The sequence below is a fragment of the Gymnogyps californianus genome, chromosome 4, assembly GCF_018139145.2.
Source record: "Gymnogyps californianus isolate 813 chromosome 4, ASM1813914v2, whole genome shotgun sequence".
NCBI lineage: Eukaryota > Metazoa > Chordata > Aves > Accipitriformes > Cathartidae > Gymnogyps > Gymnogyps californianus.
In genome coordinates this window covers 10,387,946-10,409,106 of record NC_059474.1, presented here as the reverse complement: position 1 = coordinate 10,409,106, position 21,161 = coordinate 10,387,946, and the positions used below count along the sequence as shown (strand labels likewise).

The 21,161-nt window shown below is 38.7% G+C and overlaps 1 protein-coding gene across 6 annotated transcripts in view; it reads right to left on the bottom strand.

Moving 5' to 3' along the window:
* Positions 1-20,669, bottom strand: part of ADD1 (adducin 1) — a 71,106-nt gene extending 50,437 nt beyond the window's left edge. For all 6 annotated transcript variants that reach the window (XM_050895262.1, XM_050895263.1, XM_050895264.1 and 3 more), the window contains exon 1: positions 20,593-20,669. The gene's annotated coding sequence lies outside the window, so the exon portion shown is untranslated. The remainder of the gene's footprint in view (positions 1-20,592) is intronic.
* Between the last annotated feature and the right edge of the window lie 492 nt (positions 20,670-21,161).

Here is a 21,161-nt window from a genome sequence, read left to right as displayed (position 1 = left end):
TAGACAGAAAAGAGAACTAGGTCAGGACCTACGATTGAGGACAAGGTTTTACCACTGTCCATCGTAAACTTGGGGATCCTTCTGACACAGCAGGCCAAGAGGAAGAGCACACAGCACAGACTCTTCCCCACAGCAGTGGAGAGGCTGTAGGGCTGCATGAGAGCTGTGGAGTTCATAAGCAGCTTTACCAGAAGGCAGAAGACTCCAGAGCTCATTTGAATGCAGGACACAGTACGAATTCCAAGTTGTCTAAAGGAAAGTCACACATATGCTCTAGGCGCAACAACAAGAGGAAAGAGAAGCTTTCTTCTTCCCTCAGGATTTTCTTTTGACCTCAAGGTTCAGCAAAATATGCAAAATGAACACCACCACCACCACCACCCCCCCCCCCCCCCCCCCCCCCCCCCCCCCCCGCAACATGACCACAGTAGCATTGTTTCACTTTTCCTATAAGGTTTTATAAGTAATATTTTCTGCTGGTACTACCTATCCAGTGCTACCCTTCTTTTATCAAATAAAGGAGAGTGGACATTCTAAAATAAGACATGAAAATCTAACCTTTACTAAAATGTTTGTTAGGGTTTTCAAAAAGGTTATACCAGATCAGTGTCTGGGAAAAAACAAACAAACAAGCAAAAAGACCACACTCACATACCCAATGCTATCACAGACACAAAAAAATGAAAAACTTATGTTTAAAATTTAAATGATCTTTAATGCTCACCACTGTTGAAGCCACTCAGAACCTATGCTTTCAAAAAGTGCTGTGAATAAGAAAAGCTCCTACAAATGACAGAAGAAATTAGAACTCATTTTTGAACAGGAACATAGATACTTCCCTGATACTTTAAAAATGCAAGAAATTTCAGTAACTTTAAGTATTCAAATCTAAAATATTAGTATCACGATGCATAAAGGATCAACTGAAATGCAGCAGTGCATAGGCGAAGTGGCCCCATTTTGGCCAGGATCCAGTTATTTTCATGTAGACTGAATAGCGAGGGATGAGTTCTGAAATGCGTTGGCAATGAATAGAACAATGTCATTTAACCCTTTGAACTACTTTGCAAAAATAACTTCTTCCAGAACAGCTGGATGACATTTTGTATCTTTACTTATTTACAGGGCAAAGATAAGTAGTTAGAGAATCTTTTTCCCTCAGTTACATACAAATAGTAAAAACACTGCCCTAGACTTGTTAAAGCTATGATTTCACTTTATGCAAGCATGAGAGCTATTTTATGGGTTTGGTGGGTTTTTCTTTTTTTAAAGTTAATCCAGGTTAAACACTGAAAACATCTCTCAACCTAGAATGAAGAATCTGTTGACTTACTCATTTGGGTACTACCCTCTGGAACAGAAGACTTCCTGGCATAAACCCTTAAACTGATCAGATAAAAAACCCCAAAGACCAGGTCATTTTAGTTTTAAATATAATTGCATTGACAATGTTAGAGTAAATTTAAATGCACCGTACTCCAAGGGTTCAAGTCAGCCATAGAAATTATGACAGCCTGTAAAGGACAACTCCACACTTTACAGGCTGAGTACACGAACCCCAAAGATCAGTAACAGTGAAGGTGGCATGCCCACAATCCCTCCAAATTGCCTACGGACACGTACAAACAAAGACACTGAGGCACTACTTCTCAATCTCGCCTCTAGTATGGAAAAGATCATACCTAAAGAAAAATTTCCCATTTACTATTACTGTTCATTAAGAGGCTGAAACTGGAATGTTTAAAGAGTGGAGTAGGAAAAGATTCTGTAGGGTTTTTAACCACAAGACATCTAAATGTGGAGACTAGACTTACTGGAGTTAAATAAGTAAACAAAGAAGTTTGGGGTTTTTTTAATCAAGGAAGTCTACTAAGAAACTGAAATTCTAAAAATCAAGCACGTGAATTATCAGATTCTGCTTTACAGTTTATTCTGATCGTGTAAACAGAGCTTAGGGATTTATAAAAGAGTTCTGCAAAAAGGACTGCAAAACTGAAATACTCTAGTTCAACTTCTTCATTCACCAGAAATTATTAAACCTAGTAACAGCTCTTACACATCCTGATCTGGAGACAAGACGTTCTTACTAAAGCAAGGGCAAAATAAAAGTGCATAAGCTTTCCGGGCTGAAATAAAGTATTAGTATGTTCCTTACATATTACAATAAGGAACAGTGTCACTAATGTTAGATTGTACTAAATTATATCTGGTTTTGTTAAGCTAAGACATCCCATTCATTAACTCTTCTTGTGTTGTTCTGAGCTCCTGCTCTGAGGTACATGGTCTTGAGAAAAAAAAATAAAATCTAACTTGCCTATCCATCAACAGTGATAATTAGTTTTCAGAGAATTTGACATACAACGCCCCCCTTTTTTTAAGAGCTTATACTTCATTATGCAATTTTTATCTGAATCAGAGGTACACTAAAACTGTCTTTTTTTATACAATATCCCATTTTTGTTGATGGATTTGTTAGGCAATGACATCATAAATCTTAAGTATGCTCTGGCAGCATTTGTTGCTACTCAAATTTATGTAATAAACCCCAATAATAAAATTCAAGAATTATGTGAATTTCTTTATGCTTTTCAGGAAATGTTAAGAAAGTTATAAGCAATTAGTGTAGCTGCTCCAAAAGATTACGAAATCACAAAAATAAGGATGAAGAGGCTAAGTAACAGAGCATGCCACCACTTGGCAACAGAGCCACAAGGTGAACTTACTGTTTCTTGATGAATTCATGATGAATATACCTATAACTTTGGAGATCCTACAGCAAATGCCCCACAAGAAAAAATCCTGCATTATTATGAGACTGGTTGGTTGAGATTTTTGAGATGGAATTAACCTGAATATTCATAACTAGATGCATGAATTCAGCCATTATTTTCTGGCAGAGAATCCAAGTACTCAGAAATTGCTACCATGATTAGAGAGTGTGCAGGCATTATGCTGGAACCAGCAAGTTTGATATGTAAGCAGCACAAATGTTGTTGATGGGTGTATTACCAGTTTGAGCTAGAAGAGAGTGAATCAAAGTACATGAATGAGGTAGAGGTTAATATGAAGACTGGCGATTTCAAGTAGGCTTCGATCAGACAGATGAAGGCAGTAGAGATGTTGAATTTTTCATGAATTTCTCATTCATGTTCAGCTGAGGCTTTTCTAGGTGGCACCCCCTAGCTCTTTTATAGCACTTTCCAGTTTTGATGGGGGAGAGAGGGAAGGACGGAAATCTGGAAAAATTTAAAAAGCCTATATGCAGGAGGAAACAAATAACTGGAGAATGCAAGCCTAAGTATTAACTTTGACGTAAACCTTCCATATGAGATTTTATACTGCATTTGCACAGAAAAACAGCTTTGAAATGTGAGCCTCACATATGTATCGTCATTCTATTTCCAAATCAGAGAGCTAACAGCCAGGCTTATTCAAATTCAAAAGACTCCTTTACATGGCGGTTAATCGTGCATTTGTAAGTCCTTCAGGTAGATGAAAAATTTAGGAAGACAAAGTGGTTTACACCATCCTTTATCCACTCTACACTGAAAATTTCTGGACAGTGTTTAAAATAAATGCCCTATATAAAGGATACTAACACTACCTTCATAGAAGTCTTACAAGTGACAGTAAGACAAAGTTCATCCCATTACACAGTTCTCAAATCCAAGAGCATTCTCTTTTCCATCTCTCAGAATGCTCCTGACAACTTTCATCTACAGATTAAAGACGTATAAACTATGGATAAAAGTCTGACTGGAAGTCATTTTCCTGTATTAGATTGTTGTTTGTTCCATATTAGGAAACAGTATGTCAAGAAACCCCCATGAACTCTATTTTAGGAGCAACTCATTTCTGTTTTTCTTTTTCCCAGGGGAGTGTGAACATGCTCCCCACCCCAAAATTATGCAGTCATGTTTCCTACTTCTGGGTAGACCTCAAGGGTCATGCACACCCACACTGTAACAGATGAAATACCATCTTCCTGATCATGCTGTCTCCCTCGTCAGGCAAGTATTGCACAACTGAATGTGGCTGCATAAATTAACATTATGCAAACCCAGGACTTACCTTTCAGCTGAGATTCTCATTGTCTCCACCTGACAGCGGCAAAAAGATGTTATTTACTTTGCTCTACAGAGTTTCAGAATTACATCTGGGGAGAAATGCAGTAGTCCAGTTTCTCCAGCCACCGTAAATCATGTGAACACCGTGTTACTGGCCATTTTACCAAAGTTAGTTTCAGAATCACAAACACAATTGTCTACAGCAGCCCAGACTTTAACATCTCAGGAATCACGGCCACTCTCACACTTTATACTAGGCCTATTTCTTAATTTCTTAACTAAGACCATTCTAGTCTCCAGACGGTTACATTATTCAACTGAAGATTCAACACAATAAAGGAGAAAGCACAAAACAGAAGGACGTGCACAAACCATGGCATAAAGATTCTGTTTGCATTGCAGGAGGACAAGGACTAATCCAAGCCTGATACTCGCTCAATTAGTGGAACCGCTGTAGAGCCTTGCACACCACAACCTAGTTAATTGACAGAACAACTCGTGCTCTGCTCTGCTGTTACAAAGTAGGCCTATTCATAAAGGCTGCCTTCACTGAAGAGGGCAAGCTGGATGCATTTATATTTTGGGTCTGGTTCCAGCCATCCAGTCCAAGACCCTAGGGGACACAGATCAGCTCTCCCTCCTGCTCTTCCACACATACAGCTTTGAGACAACCAGTCCCAAGCACACAAATCCTCTCTTAAGGTTCAGCCCCAAACATTAGGTAAAGACAGAGGTGCACACCAAAGTATCCAAAGGTCACAACAGTTTTGCATGGCTATAATGTTTTACAAAACTAAACTAAAACCATTATTAAAATGAAAAGAACAAAACTGAAATCATGCTTCTGGGCATTCTGCACTTACTGAATTCGAATCCCAATGTAAAACATGAAAGGCTCCTGTTCTACACATACCCATGCTTCCAGATTAAACTGAACACTATCCATCCATAAAGACTAATATCTTTAGGCAAGGATTATTTTAGTTGATAAACATTTGAAGATTAATAGTAAAAAAACCCCAATGTTTCTACACATCTGTCTTATTATTGGTTGTCTGAAAACAACTCCACTGACTATCATATTGTCTTTATTATTGATTTTTACTTGGATCCCTAGCCAAGCATCTCCTCTTCTATCTATGGACAAAATGTCCTCCATCTTTCAACATTACCATCACCAATAGCTAGAAAACTTCTAAAAAACACAGTACACCTGCTTATGTTTGCCTAGTAGTAACCAGAGACCTTTCCCACTGTGTTCTAAAAATCACACCTAGCCAGCATTGGGCTTATAATCCCAGAAACAGAAATGTAAATTAAAATAATGAACATCAAGGATACATAGCTGTGTCAAATCGGTTGGAGTCAGACAAGGATCCTGAATAATCCACACAGCACTGTCAAAGTACTTTCATTCCTGACTCGAGTTGTAAAACGAACTCTTTCTAGAAACCGTACTGCCACTATTTTATTGCTGAAAAATGTATGTACAGTTCTTTCAAGTTCATTGAAAGGCTACTGGCATCAGAAATTGCAAAACACAGTGACATGCACACAGTATTCAAAGCCAGAATTCTATACCCAGCTTTTACAGCTATTTCCCAAGCAGCACGCAGTCGGATACATGCCAGCAGTTTCCGCCCATGTGAAGTCCAACTGATCTCAACAAAACCTTAGAAGTTAGTAAGCGGCTCTCCAAGGAGATGGGCGAAACAACTGTGTGAAATGAAAACAATAATCACTTGCATTAGAGCTATATTGTGGTATTTGTTTTTACAACAGTATTATTTTATATGTAGAAACGTCTACTCTTTAAGTCTTTGTCTCCATATTTTGTAAGTATATCATGCTTTCTCATGAGCACAGTAGTATTTTCAAACTCTTCCTTGACAGCTATTCCCACATTATGCCTGCTACATTGCCGAGCCTACACAACTGTTTGTGTGGTCATGCTGTGAGCTGGATAACTGACTAGGGTAGGTAATTTGTAAACAAGCCCACTCCATCCGAACCTGCAATCAGATCTGTTCAACAGAAGCTCCTGCCCTTAAGGGATTTCAATAGCATCTAACATGTCCGCACACTTAAATGCATATTAGGCCACAAGCAACTCCCACTTTTTTTTTTTTTTTTGAGTTCTTCAGTAACAAAGCATCCAATCAAGCTTACGAAATCCAACAGAAATCCTACAAAAATGTATTCTATAGGGCCACATGATAAATGACATATACTATCCCATTTTTAACACTGTTACCTTTCTATGCATATCCAGACACCAATATATTCTATCATGTCTCTCCCAGAAGTCCCCACACAAGATATATGCAGTCTATGTAGGCCATTCAACTTCAGCTACCTTGAAGCCAGAAATTAGTAGCTTCATATTTAATTTTTTTTTTTTTTTTTACCTCACAAGTCTGGCAATTCTAATGCTCAAATATTAAGCCTGATGCTTATTTAGTCAACTGCCCTGATTTCATAAGGAAGAGATTCTGTAGCATTCTCTTTTGTATACAAAGAGTTTCTGTAGCTGCCAGAGTAAAAACCATCTGAGGTTTTATATGCAAATGCCAAAACTTTGTCTAAAAGGGCAAAAATTGCCAAACAATCAAACTAGTGGTTTAACTCTCGAAATATCCTGATTAACCACAGCCAGTGTGCAGTTTTAAGAACAGTATAACACACACACACTCATTTTCAGTGATTTATCAATTTATGCTTTACACCATGAAAAGTTACACACATTTTAACATTCCTTGTATAACTGATATAAAATGTGTAATCTTACTTTGCACTGTTTTAAACTCTTGACCGTAACAACACCGCATAGCAGTAAGTCCCATGGGCTAATGCAAATGTGACTCTTTAAAAGCTGTGTGTTTTAAACACATTATGTGTAAAAAATCCTACAGAAATCCTCTGTGTAATGTAATCCAGATTTTTAAAACTGTTTCTGACCTTACCGTATCAATTTATTTTTCTATTCTACTTCAATTTATTTTTCTCATCCGTCTTCTCTAAACAACCTTAACTTTCTCTCCTGCCTCATATTTGCCCACTATTTTCTTTCCTATTAGTACCAGACCTTCCTATAGAATTTGAGAGATCTATCAGCTAACAACAAACATGAAATATTTAATTTCCCTCCCCCCTTTAATCTCATGAACCTCTATGAAGATCACTAAAAATCACATGGTTTTATGAAGATGTCCAATGCACACAATAGCAATATATCTCACTAGCTTAAATTATTCTTATTTATGAGTCTGTTATCAACCTTATGCCTGATCTTTCTCTATGTCATCCTCAAGTTCCTTGCTCTCCTCCAAGTCTCAAGCACCCTATACAAGACTGTTACCTCAAATTTAATTTGTTTCAGTTTTCTAGATCTTTCATAATATAGGAAGAAATTAATGGTAACAAAATCCGGACAGCCCATTATCTAGTCATTGTGCTGTATCTCCTTGTTGCGAATTTGTTCTGTGCAGATTCTACTGTCTCCACCAACTATTCCTTAACATTTTTCACAGGGAAACTGATCTAATCCAACAAGTCTTGCAAAGGATATACACTCACTCTTCTTTGCGGGGAGAGGGGGAAGTAAGATTTTTCTGATTTATCCTCCAAAGATCAAACTGCATGTCAACATGCATCTTCACTTTATAAGACAGTTTAGATTTTATGTGTTTATGAGGTACAGTGCCAACACAAAAAATACACCTCTAAGAACGTTTACTTAAAAAAAAAAAAAAGTGTCACCAGCTAACATGACACAGTATTTTAAAAAAAAAGTTAACAGACATGACTCTCATGAAATAAGAAACCAAAACGCCAGATCTGAATATGCTGCTGAAAATACAAATTATTCCAACATTGACTGCATCCCTTTCAGAACTAGATATAGCATAGGCCACATCTGCAGGGGATGCTATTCTAGACCACGCAATAAAAGATTATTTCACTTTAAGACAACTGAGCAATACTCAGCTTCAATTTTGACAGATAAATGAATTTTTTAAAAAATTTAAAAAATGCATATAAGGCCAGAAAGCTTTTTCTTCTCTCCAGTGTTTCTTAGTAGATTTTCAGTTAACAAACAAATTACCTGGTTCACCAAAGGGGGAAACTGATAAGCTTCCAATGTCATACTCATTAAGCAAATTAGAAAAAAAATTGCTTGGCTTTTCAGTAATTATTTCTATTATTTCTATCACTCCAAGGCAATACCATTATTTACTTTAATCTGACACCTTTTCAGTTACCATGATGAATCCTATACATTCTAGTTGAAAAACATACTTTAAGAACAAAAAGTCAACATAATTAACTTTTACAGTTTTCTTACTGCACATACATTAATACATTCTTTCAAAATACCAGTATTCCTAAATATATTCTCCTCATTGCAAGAGCTTTAAGATGACATCTGCTAAGTCATCCACTCTTTGCAGACTATTGCCAGTTTCAGACTTTGGATTTTTTTCTTTTATTACATGAGACTGTCTATAGTTCACACCTATTTAACAGTAAATGACAAGACAGAATGTCTAAATAATAAAGCAGATTAAATACAATTTAGTCAATATTCATATAATAGTGAACGCTTCTTCAAGCTTTAAAGTATTAACTATTATTTATCAGCTTTCAAAATTGTAACTGTCAAGCACTTTTCCCCTTAAAATTCCATTTTTGGATGTAACTTAGCTAACATTAACACTTAAACATGTGCAAAGTGCCATTTAAGTCATTGATGTTATGCCTATGTAATTATTTACCACTTGTATTAATCATTATGTGTGAATACAGCAATTTAAAGGAATAAGATCTAGTTCTCAGTCTTCTACATTAGTTCTGAAAACATTAAAATACTGATAAACTTGTGAATAAAGAAAACAAATCTAATTTAAGCACACAGATAGGGCTAGACACTGCTTTGGCAATTATTTATACCTAAAATCAACAGGAAATTCAACTAACAGCTGAAGGGAAGTCACTAATACACATTAAGCACAGCCAGGAAGGAACCTTTCAAACATCATTAAATTTCTATCCTGTCCTAACCAAACTACTTTCCATGCTTGAACTTCCTTCCAAAAATGAAGCTTTCTAGATGAATATTTAGCAAGAATAAGTGAGGCAGAGTTAGAGAACAGAAAAATATAAAGCAGATACTGTATTTCTGCCTCTGTTTCTGTTTGTATAAAAAACATATCCAGTAACATACACTACTGATATAGATAAAACAATTGCACAAATGAACATTTACAAGTTTCCTCCTGAGTCTGAAATACCTCAACAGGAATTAAAGCATGATTTAACATGTCATAACAATTGAATAAAATAGAAAAATATTGTAACCCCAGGCAACATTAATTCCCCAATTTGCCAATTAGTGTCTTTCTGTCAGGGAGAAGGCAGTAGAACCCTTTTCTTTCTCAAGTCTCCTTTAAAACCACCAATCTTCTATTATGCAGAGATATGGGAGTGTCTCTCCTTAGTGCAAACACAAGCACAATGCTTCCTCAAAAAATTACATTCCAAGCTTATTAGATGGACAGTCTTAGGGCAATATACGGGAACAGCAGGGCAATACACAGCAACATGGTATACAGGGTTTTCACCACATCAACCCTTCAGCTTGCACCTTTTTTTTTTTCCTTAAAACAGCTCAAAGGAGAATTCTCAGAAATACAAATACAATGACGTAGCTGTGCACATGTTGCGAGCAGCTTCCTTCAATCACACAGGACAGCACGAGAAGAAAACAATACAGGGCTCATTATTAAATCTGTTGAATTAGTCTGTTGATTTGGGGTTTCTTAATGCAAAACATAATATATATCCACTACATAAGATACAATGCAGTGTATTACATAAAACAGTATTTAAAACACCCTACTTGTCTAACATTTATTATCCCTTGATATAAGCATTTATATACCTCAGAATGCAACTGGTCTGTTTGTCCAAGAAACAGACCACCTATGTACCTACTGGTCTCTGGACAGTATCTGGTCAAGTTACTGTACCATATTTGACCAACAAGACAAGAATCATAGGAACAAACAGATATTCTGGGTCAAGGAGTTAAATCCCAAGCTACTGTGGAAAACTACATATTATATCCCCTCCCCCCCTTATATAAGCTAACCAGCTCCATCTTAAAGACAGTCTTATTCCACTACTCTGAAGGGAAGGCTGTTACAGACTTCTATGCCTCCGTTGCTTAGGAACCATCTTTTCTAATTTCCAGACTAGGTTTATTCTTGGATAGTTTATATCCATTTGTTCTCATATCTCAAGCTTAAGAAGCTCTTTTCACCCACCTGTGTTGTTTCACTCATATTTTTATGAAGAGCAACCTCTTTCATGCTTTGTTTTCCCAGATCAAACAAGACACTCTTTGAGTCCCCCTTACAGAGCAAATTCTCCATTCCCTTAGTCATTCTAGGAATCAGTCCCTGTACCTCTTCCAGTCTGAATGCCCTTTTTACTTGACGGCAGATGACAAGAATTAGACACAATATTCCAGATAAGCTTTCACCAGTACCACTTTACTTCTTTAAAGAAAAATATTAGTAGGGCAACAACAGTATACTTGTTATCCTAATGCTGTTCACGGTTGCTAACTTTGACACATTAGTCATCCTGAAGTGTCATAAGATCATCTTCATTTTTTTAATGCTATTAAATATGACTCCTTTTTCTACTGATCATGTCCTAAGGTCTCAACTTTGTTCTGTGCAAAACCTTCTTTTGTATTGATGATACTTGACATCTGATGAGAAAACATGAGATTGGCATAAGAAGTAGGAATGCATCAATGTTTTTAATGAAAATACTAAATCTTGAAACTGACCCTTGACAAATCCCACTACTAACGTAGTTCCAATACATCATCTTCTAGTCATCCAGTTCTATCCATACTCGACACATCCTGTCACCATTTTAAATCAATTTTCACAGAAACATCATTCTAGTTTTTACATGGAATCATATTACACATTATATGACTCCTAAGTTAAGAGGTCAGCTTTAACCATGTATCCTCCCCAAGAAGTCAGTTATCTTATAAAAAGAGCCATTAGATTTCTCTGACAAAGTCTTCCTCTTATAAGAGCTGTATCACTTCATACCCCATTTTCATCTTACCTCCATATAGAATACCTTCTTCTTTCTAAATTTAAACAAATCCCTGAATATTAAGGTCACACTAATGATGTAATAACTATCCCGCACCACCTTTTCCTCTAAACATAGCGACTACTTTTGCTGCTCGCCAGCCATCTAATACCCTTCTGCCTTGACGTTTAATAACAAATCTTGCAACTGAGCCTCTAATTACACAGACCACCTACATCAGAATTCCAGACTCAATATTACATAGTCCCACGGATCTGCACCCTGTAAGTTCGACTTTATCTTTATGGAAATCATTTTTTATAACCTCACTTCAGTAAGACCTATTTGCCAGTGTGTCTGTGTGTTCAAAACTGTCTTCATTGAAAATTAAGGCAAACTTTTCATGTAGTCTTTCACCTGTATCTAAATTATTTTTAGTCTTATTTCATTGTCCCCATGGTTCCTGACAAGACAGTTGATCAGTCTTTTTCAGGTTTTCTGCTTACTCCTCTTCTTGCTCCTCTTCAGTTTGCTGTTAACCTTGTTAGATCTTGCATCTCCATTTTTTGGTATATAAAAAAATCAAAGTTTGGTAAGAGCACAAATATTTTATACAGTTGCCAGAATTATCTGCATTTATTGCTGTATCAGAAGTTCAGCCACACCAGAAGTAGCCGAAAGCACCTCATCAAATAAGCCCTGAACATTGCTGTAAAACTGGAATTGCAAGAACATTTGGATGCTAAACTAAGTTATGGCCTTTGCAATTTCAATGTTCACTTCTATAATTACAATTATTAACAGCTTTTCATGACACTCCAAGAGAGGTTTGGGTCTTTTTTTGCTTTAGTTGGGCCTTTGTTTGCTTGTTTTTCCCGCTAACTGATGTATGCCTAAAACATGAATAAAAAGGTTAATGCCACAAGGTCTCCCTAGAGCTAGAAGAAGAGAAGGCAAGTTAAGGCTGTTAAATTTCAGCTTTACCTCAGATGTTACATCCAAATGAAAAAAAAAAAAAAGGGCAACAACAAAACCTGTATTATCAATACTTTGGTTTGAGAACACACTGCACAGCTATTACAAAACTTACTTGAAGGGAAAAAAAAGTCTGCAGAAAACAGGTTCAAATTTAGGATTACTATAGCAACAGAGAGGAAGGAGGGGAAAATTACCAGATTACTCTCTCAGATCATCAAATCCTTGAAAGAATAAATTTAGATTTGAGTTTCAGTCAAATGAACTGAATTTATCCTATTCATTAATGATTAACACATGAAATTAAGGATTAAATTAAACAAGCAAAAACTGTAGTACAAGTAGTAAAGTAGCAAGTACAAAATTTCAGACGGAATGACCTCACCTTTTCCTTCTACTGTTACATAGTTGGTACCACAACAGGTCTTCAAACCAGTAACTGACAAATAGAGTATTATTTAGGAAGGTATCTAGTCCTGATTAAAGGTGCAAAGAAAAAGAGGCATTTGAAATCTGCCTCATTCTTAATTAAGTGACTCCAGTAACTACACTACTGAAAATGTGCAATAATGTTCCCCCACTTGACTTGGAGGTGTAACGAATTGCTGAAAATACAGTTCAGTTATCACAGAACTAACATATTTCAACAACATATGTGAACACAGTAATGACTTAATGCCCTGAAAAGCAGGGAATGCAGAAATAAGCTTAAACTCTTTAAAAAGGTGACATTATGAAAAACAAACCCAGGATATCCAAGTAACTAATTACTCACATCTCTTTTCATTATGCAATCTTTAACATTCTTTGTATTTTGGGGATGTTTTAATAAATGCTTAAAAATAATAAGCATAATGGACACTATTCCAGTATCAATAAATATAATACTTATGTTAATAACTGAAAAAATAGCAAGAAAAATAGCAGTCTCAGTCTTTTGGGGAGACCAGCTATTTCAATGCTTTAGCCCACTCACATTAGATAGGATCCCAAACCCATCAAACACGCAGCTGAAGTGGCAAATGCAGCTACAAAGGTTTACTTTGACATTGTGAGCTTTGCTTGAGGCATAGAGGGGTGTCTCCCCACTTTAGTGGTAAGTATTGACCCATAAAGACTCCAAGCCTCAGGCAACTTTTCCACCAGACAGAATGTTCAATTAATAAGGCTGCCCTCATAATTTGCAAGACTGCCTAAGTCCAGCTTTTCTGGCTCACATTCAGATTTTAACCATGCTTCCCAGCCTTCTGTTCACCACTTCTGGCTTTCATTGACCAGCTGCCAAAATGTTTTTTATTTTCTGGTGGCTGAGCAGGCCAGAGGACAGTTTGAGAGACTACCTTCTTCCAATTTGTGCAGCAAACTGTTCACTGTGTTCTCTGCTCTTGGCTCCTCCCCAAGTTGCTGCAGTGACGGAAAACTGGAGGATACTGGAAGGACTATCATTCCACAACTGCGAAGCATGGGTATAGGCATCTTAACTGGGGCTTCCTTGTCCTTAAATCAACATCTCCATTAACAGACTGGAACTGAGTCAAAACACATGTCCTAGATCAACAATGAAGACTATGGCAGATCGAGAAGTGGATGTCCCACCTGTCAAAATCCTTACCCTATGCTGCAATCACAAACATCCTCTCCTTCCAGGAGAGAAGCAAGAAGCTCAATGTAAGATGATCCACATAACTCAGCAGCATCAAGATTAGCGCAGGTTCTAAAGTAGATGGAAAGTGGGAAAAACACACAGGCAGACATTCAGTTACATGTAGCAGCAACCAAAGAGAACAACAGGAGGGTCCTCTCTGAGTCCAAGGCACAGAAATCCACCACCTCTCCTTGACACATAATAGCTTTCCCTTAGACTAAGCATACATATTTTATCTCCCTCTCCATCCAAACCATGTATGATTCACTTGCTTTGGGAAAGCTCTAAAGAATTTACTAACTTTTTACCTAAATCCCTATATAAGCAAACAAAAAAAAGATTCATTTCATATGTACAGTTGAGATCTAAGCAAACCTCTAAGATCATTATTAATTTATTTTTCCTGCCTATTAATAGATTCCAAAATAATTTAATACTGTATCACAAGCGCTCTACATAACCAAATAAATTTTTACTGTATACTTCTGGCCACCAACACTTTACGAAAAATAATTTACAAAACCGAACATTGCTTTCCTGACATCTTCACCCTTAATTCACTCATAAAAGATGTAAAATTGTTCTGAAATGCTTCCAAGTTATCAGTTATAACCAAAATTACCAGAATACCTTTGAAAACTCACCATCTAATAAAATCTTACTTTAAGTCCAAGAGGGAGGGGAAAAAAAAACCCCAAACCCCACACCTTGCTATATATACTAGTAAGCTTAAAAATTATATCCACAGTAACGGAAGAAAATTTACTTTGGAATCAAAATGGAATCTTGCGCTTTACACTGAATCTGTTACTCAAATCATATGGAAACTTGAAGTGACATTTAAAAATAAAGCAACACTTTAGTTGCGTAGATTTTACCTGAAAATCGTGAAAAACTTTTCAGTAACTGAAAGCATCTAGAGAAAGCTGACAGAACTAATGAAACATGATTTCCTGTCAACTGAAGTCTCCTATGCTTCCCTATTTATCCTTTTTTATCCCACATCCTCATGTTCCCCCCTACATCCCGCCTGAGTCCATCCTTGCTCCTCCCTTCACCTGAGCACCGGTCCACCCAGGATGGCCATGCAAGTGGCAAAATACACTACAACTGGTTCAGAGCTACCCATATACCGACTGGCAGGCAAGTGTGTAACAGCTACGCAGCCAGATGCTCGTGCTTCTCAAAACAAATCAGGAGCCATGCCCCCCTCTTAGTGGGGGCACAAGTTTGGCCATCAGATTATCCCATTACTGGCAGAAACCTTCTATGTTTGAAGTCACCATTTTCCTGTTAAATTTAGCTGAACATAGCTAATAGGTTCAGAAGTTGAAGAGAAAAATAAGTCCCTTTAACTTTGGAATACTTTAAGCTGTGTTGATTGAAGATTACTATGCAAAGCTTTGTTAGACAAGATTTTTTGGAGAAAAAAACCCAAGTATACTGCATCTCTCAGTTAATGCACAACAGCAGCAATGTCTTCTTTTGCTGAATTTTAGATGGAATGGATGTTTCACATGCATACAATACTTTATAGCTTTTCAGCAATATTTTGTAGTGATAATGCCTAAGGAAATTGTTTCATCTGTTAAAAGACGACTAACCTCAAAGTATGCCTTATCCTTCACCTCCACAGTTACAATGCAGGAATAGTAACTTTATGCTGGGTAGTATACAACAAAAAAACCCAAAACCAACAAAAAAACCCAACCAACCAAAAAACCCACAGAAGACAATCTTCATGGGTCGAGGTTTCCCCAGACACTTGCTGGTTTAATCTAGCATTAGCTATAATAAAGCTGAAATAGCATATCAGACCTCTCAAGATTCAAGATCTAAAACAAGATAGAGATAAAAAGCATAAAAAGCACCACAACAAGAATTCGAAATCTGTATGCACAAAACAAAAACAAACCCAAAATAAACTAAAATAAGTTTCTATAGCTGCAAGTCAAATTACAGTTTTTAAACCAAAGTTGCTTTTACATGTTTACTGATTCTAACCAAAAAACCTAGAAAATCTTAGGTAATTTGATTTCCCCCTAACCTTTGGTGCATAAATGTACCACAACTTAACATTTATCTACTCATTTGATGTGAAAGTATCAAAGATACCATAAAGTGTTACTGATTAACTGCATTTACTGCTCACTGTTTCCATGACCCCTTTTCAGCAATTCAATTAGGTATATGGAAGAAAAAGAAAATCTCAGAACTCTGAAATATTTTACTCCCTATCTTTTCAGATTTCATGAGTCAAGATCTGAAAGCCATACATAACATATGGTGTAAAAATCAGTAATTTTAAAAGACAAAACCCAATATATTCATCAATTAAAAATGCAAAGGAATATTTGATTAGTCTGAAGAGCACGGAAACTCCAAATCTCAGTTTTAAAGAGTAGCTCTTAATATCCCAGTTTTAAAACTGAATTGAAATGCGCTTTCACGTATGCTGATTTTTAACTAATCTGCAGGGAAAACCACTCAGATAAGCGATAGTGAAAAACTCTTTTGATGTCCCACTTGCTAACGCAACAGATCTGAGGTTGAAAGGTTGATCTTTCACTGAATAATACTGCATCCAACAGAGCAGGCAGAGATCATTTCTCAAAATGCAATCTAACAAGCAAGGTCAAAAGGAGGAAGTTAGGAAGGTGCTGAAGAAGTTGTTACTCCTGTTTGGCTACACCTTCAAGGACGACATTTTCAGTTTCTTCTTAACGGTCAAAGAGTCAATCCAGCAAAGCCAGCAAGCATACATGCTGGTCAGTCAGCTTGACTAGTAGTAGTTACTCAAATCCATCTCTACACTAAAACTTAATTTGCCCTGAAATGAAGAACAGTCAGATTTTAAAATTCCCCAAAGTAGCAGCAATACTTAAAACTTTTTTCAAGACCAGGACCGGTGGTTAGAATGCTAAACTGGAGCCCTCATGACAAATGACATCATCTCAGCTTATACCTGATTTGAAAAGCAGTAGTTCTAAAAAGGGTGTTTCCTGGAGTCTCTGCCCTTACAAGTTTTGCAACTACTAACCACTAAAATTTCTGAACTGACAAGACCACAGTAAACAACATCCCCTGACTGGTGAGGAAAGAAACCAATTATTTCCTTCAATTTGACTAAAGATTATCAAGGTTATTCTCAATAAACAACAGATGCTTACTGAGATCGTAACAGATGTTATCATAAAGTTATGTTGAACATTCCATTAAATTACTATGGAACCCCATTATTGTACATGCAATATTTTAAAGTCATAGGAAAAGTAACCATAGAAAAGGGTAATTTTAAAGTAAAAATTATCATAGATCAAAATATCTGTATAACCAGTACTTTTTAAGCATTACTACCTCTAATGAAAAGAAGCTTTCCTCCGGAAATAAACTGGTTTACATGGTTCACACTTTACACCTTCCTTTACCGACAGGTTTGTACAGCTACTGTTTTCAGCCCTACCAAAAAGGAGTATTTTTTAAGAGAAATGCTGAATAAGTGGCAAGACTAGGTAATGTTTTCCTATTCCCCTGAGAAGGCTGATTAAATTACATGAATGAAAATTGCAAAACTCAGGTAATCTAGGAACTTCTACTATTATTAAAAAATACCTGCTTTTGAATCTGTTAATGTAGAAGACGTATAATTTAACAGAAGAGTTTTAGACGGGTTCCTCAGATGTCAAATGACCTGCACAACGGAATCAGCAGTTTAAACTTACATTCATACCTGCTCACAATCACTTTTTAAGTATAAAGCACCTATCACTCTAAAAGTGTCTAAGAAATATTTAGTTATACTATGAATTACTAATACAGTGCTATTTCAGAGATTGCTTTCTGCCATGCAGCATGGTGTAAGAGTAAATTCTAATTTAAAGGCCATCAAAATCAGAAATTTAGCACTATTTTTTACTTCATGTCCTCATACTTCAGGTGTCCTCACTGCACAACAAAAGTGACACTTCTCTGATATGCTCTCCTTCATAAAAGCAGTGGGCAAGTTTTGTTACTGTGAATTTTTCCCTCAAAGCAGGACTAGCTCATTTGCATAGCAATAGTTTGGGATTTACAAATTACTCACTATTCACCACTGCTACAGTTCTTAAATAATTAAGAAAACTATTTCTACAACTCAGAAAAGCAGCAGGTACAAGATTTACTGTCTAGCCTCCTCCGAGTTAGAAAGCACTTGTCACGTAGAAGTTGTATGCTTACTAGCAATCAACATGCTAAGCGTCCTTCTCCTAGTTTGAAACGTCCAGTTGTAATATTTTATTCTATTTATTAACAAAATTGGCTACTTCAAAATTCAGCTTTTTCCTCCTACAGCAAGTCACGGAATGTTGGGTGAGGAGATTTGTTAAAAGCACTTCATGCTGGGAAGCCACCCTTCAAAAACCAAGACTTGAATGGGGTGGAAGTAGCTTTATCCTTACTCCTGTGAAAGCCTCTCAGTGCTCAAACGGGTTTGTCCACATAATCTCATCAAATGATCCAATTCTGTACATGCAAAATAACTTTTAATATTGACGGTGAATCTCAAAGAATGAGAAGAGTTGAGTCATTTTCTGTTGGAGACATCTAAAAAGAACTGTCACAGAAAAATACTGATTCAGTAAATGACCACCTTCACTCTACAGCATTAGTGAACCATACTTTAATGAACTTACTGGCACAACACGCTAGCAAAAGTGCTTGTTTCAGATGAAGCACAAATGTTCAGACTTCTCACACCATTTCATAACAGTCAACGACAAAAATAAAACATTCAGGCAACACAACAGCTTTTCGCTAAAAAGCACTATCCTCAGTGTGGAACCTCATACAGAAAACAGAACTCCAGTAAAACTACAAGATACTTAAACATGCAAACCTAGCAATGCACATATTACCTTGCTACAGTGAAGATGTAAAAACTTGCAATTGTCTCTTCCTCAAAACTCTCCTAAGAAAACCACCTAGTTTAAATTCTGTAATTGAGGCAAACTACATGGAACATTATGTTCACTTAAGACTATTTTTACATGATCACATCAAATCTGCTTACTGAATATGAAGAAATACCAAAGCCACCTGCTCCAGAAGTCCAGTCCATAGATGCATTTTTTCCTCAATTATACAACAGCTCTAAAAAGAATATTTCTTTATTCAGGTACAGAATTGTTACATCAATCAATTTAATAAAGAAAAATGGAAGCCTATTTTAGAAATAGTTTGTATTTCTTTATTTTTAAAACAAACTCTTTTGTTCTATAAAAAAAGAACGAATTTGCGGTAGTTAAGAACTGCCAAGTATTCTGTTAGCGCATTCAGTCACATTACAAGAACCCAGAGCCGTAAATAGCCTGTGTGCATGGAGATACCTGTAGCTTTTAGCAAAGCATACAGAAATTATCTAGCAGTATTTGCAGTTTGAGAATTCATAAGCTGAAGGTAGACATGTTTTGTAAAGCTCTATATAAAGATGTAAGTCACCATGCAAGAAAACAGAATGCTTTTAGTATATGATAATGTTATGATCTATAGCAACTTTCCAAAAAGCAGAGAACAAAACAAAACCTGCAATAAGCTTACACCATTGAGCTACAGCAGTATCTCATGAAAGATTTAAACTGAGTGCTATTCCTAGCCCCCTATCTCAGTACAGCCATGGATATTTTTCCAGCTTGACTGGATTTTCCCCCTCCCTAATTGCTAGTTTTAACTAAAGCCAACGTAGATTAAGAATCAACCTTAAAAGCAGCACAGAGACTGTGCAGCAATTATGTGCAGAAAGACATGTGACATTTTGTATCAAAAGCAGACACTGGAAATGCTAAAATATAGATACCCCTTCCAGCAGAGAAAACAAAACAACTGCCCGTCTGCTGCTGCTGCTGGTACCCCGCCAATCAATAACACCGCACAAACGCATCACATCTCCTCCTTCCTTCCTGCGTCCTCTGCGGACGATTATTTGGACACTCTAACGCCCGCATTTCGCCAAGCATAATCAGCAGGTCACCTCGCCGTCTAGAAGAAGGGGCAGGTGAAGCAGAAGGGCGGTGGGGGAAGAGCCAGCAGACGCATCGCTCGGGTGCAATGAAGATTTAAACGCTGAGCGGCCGCTTCCTGCAGCGGCAACAGCAGCAGGAGCATCCCACCCCGCTCACCGCGGAGGGCATGGGCAGGGGGACCGTCTCTCCTGAGAGAGGGCTGACATGAACCTGCCCCTCCAACCCTGAATCGCCCCCGCAGATCAGCCCCCACCGCCCCATCCCATTCAGCAGCTGGAGACTACCTCATCCTGCCCCCCATCACCCCACAGACCTGAAACCCTCCTTCCCCGCCCCAGCCCCTCACCGCAGGCACCCTGCGAGCAGCGGGCAGCTGTTTTTTCCACACACACACCCCCCCCACCCGCCCGCTGCTTGTTTTCAAGGCAGAGACAACAACCCCCCTCTCCTCTCCTCCCCGCCGCCCCGGGCTAAACAAGCTGGTTCCAGCGTCTGCGCCCCAGCCTCGCCTCGCCTCCCCCCTCCTCCCCTCCCCGCAGCGTCTGCGCCCCTCCGCAGCGCCCGCCTCCCCCTCACAGCCTGCCGGCCGCCAACGACTGCGCCCCCGCCTGCCTCTCCCCCCCCCCCCCCCGCGCCGAGGACCGTTAACGGCTGCGCCCCTCTGCCGCGCGCGCCCCCCGCATTCCTCCGCCCCTCTGCCGCGTCCCCCCGGACCGTTACCGGCGGCGCCTCTCCTGCGCCTCCCGCCACCGCCACCCCCGTAGCCCTCCCCGGCAGCGCTCACCCGAGGACAGATGAGAAAGGGCGGCAGGAGGGAGCGGGAAAGAAGGGGGCGCTGCAGACGGTCCCCCTGACGAGGCTGTCTCCGCCGCCGCTGGCCGCAGCTCCGCCTCCCGCCGCTCCGCACCCTCCTCCCCCACAGCCACCGAGCGGCCCCAGCCCCCCCACCTGACAGGGTGCGGCTTCCCGAGGCCGCAGGCCAATAACGGCGCCGCCCATTGGAGGGCGCACGCTCGGCGACTAAGCGGCTGTCCTATTGGTAGGGGCAGGTGGGCGGGAGGCGCGGGAGGGGGGTGGCGGGGAGCAGTGTCGGCGCCTCTGGAAGCGGGTTGTTTCAGCCGGGGCCGCGCTTCACGGGTCGTGAGTCTCTGGGAAGTGCTGTGTGGTTCCCAAACGACTGGACAGAGGCCGAGAAGAACCCCCCGACACAGGGAAGGGGGTTCTTGTGGAGCTGCATCTCTTCGGGAAGGAGTAGCGCGTCGCCTGGGAAGATTCTCTTACAGCAGGCTGAGAGAGAGGCGCAGAAATCAAGTAATTGCCAAGGAAGCGTTACGATACAGGGTTCTTTAACAC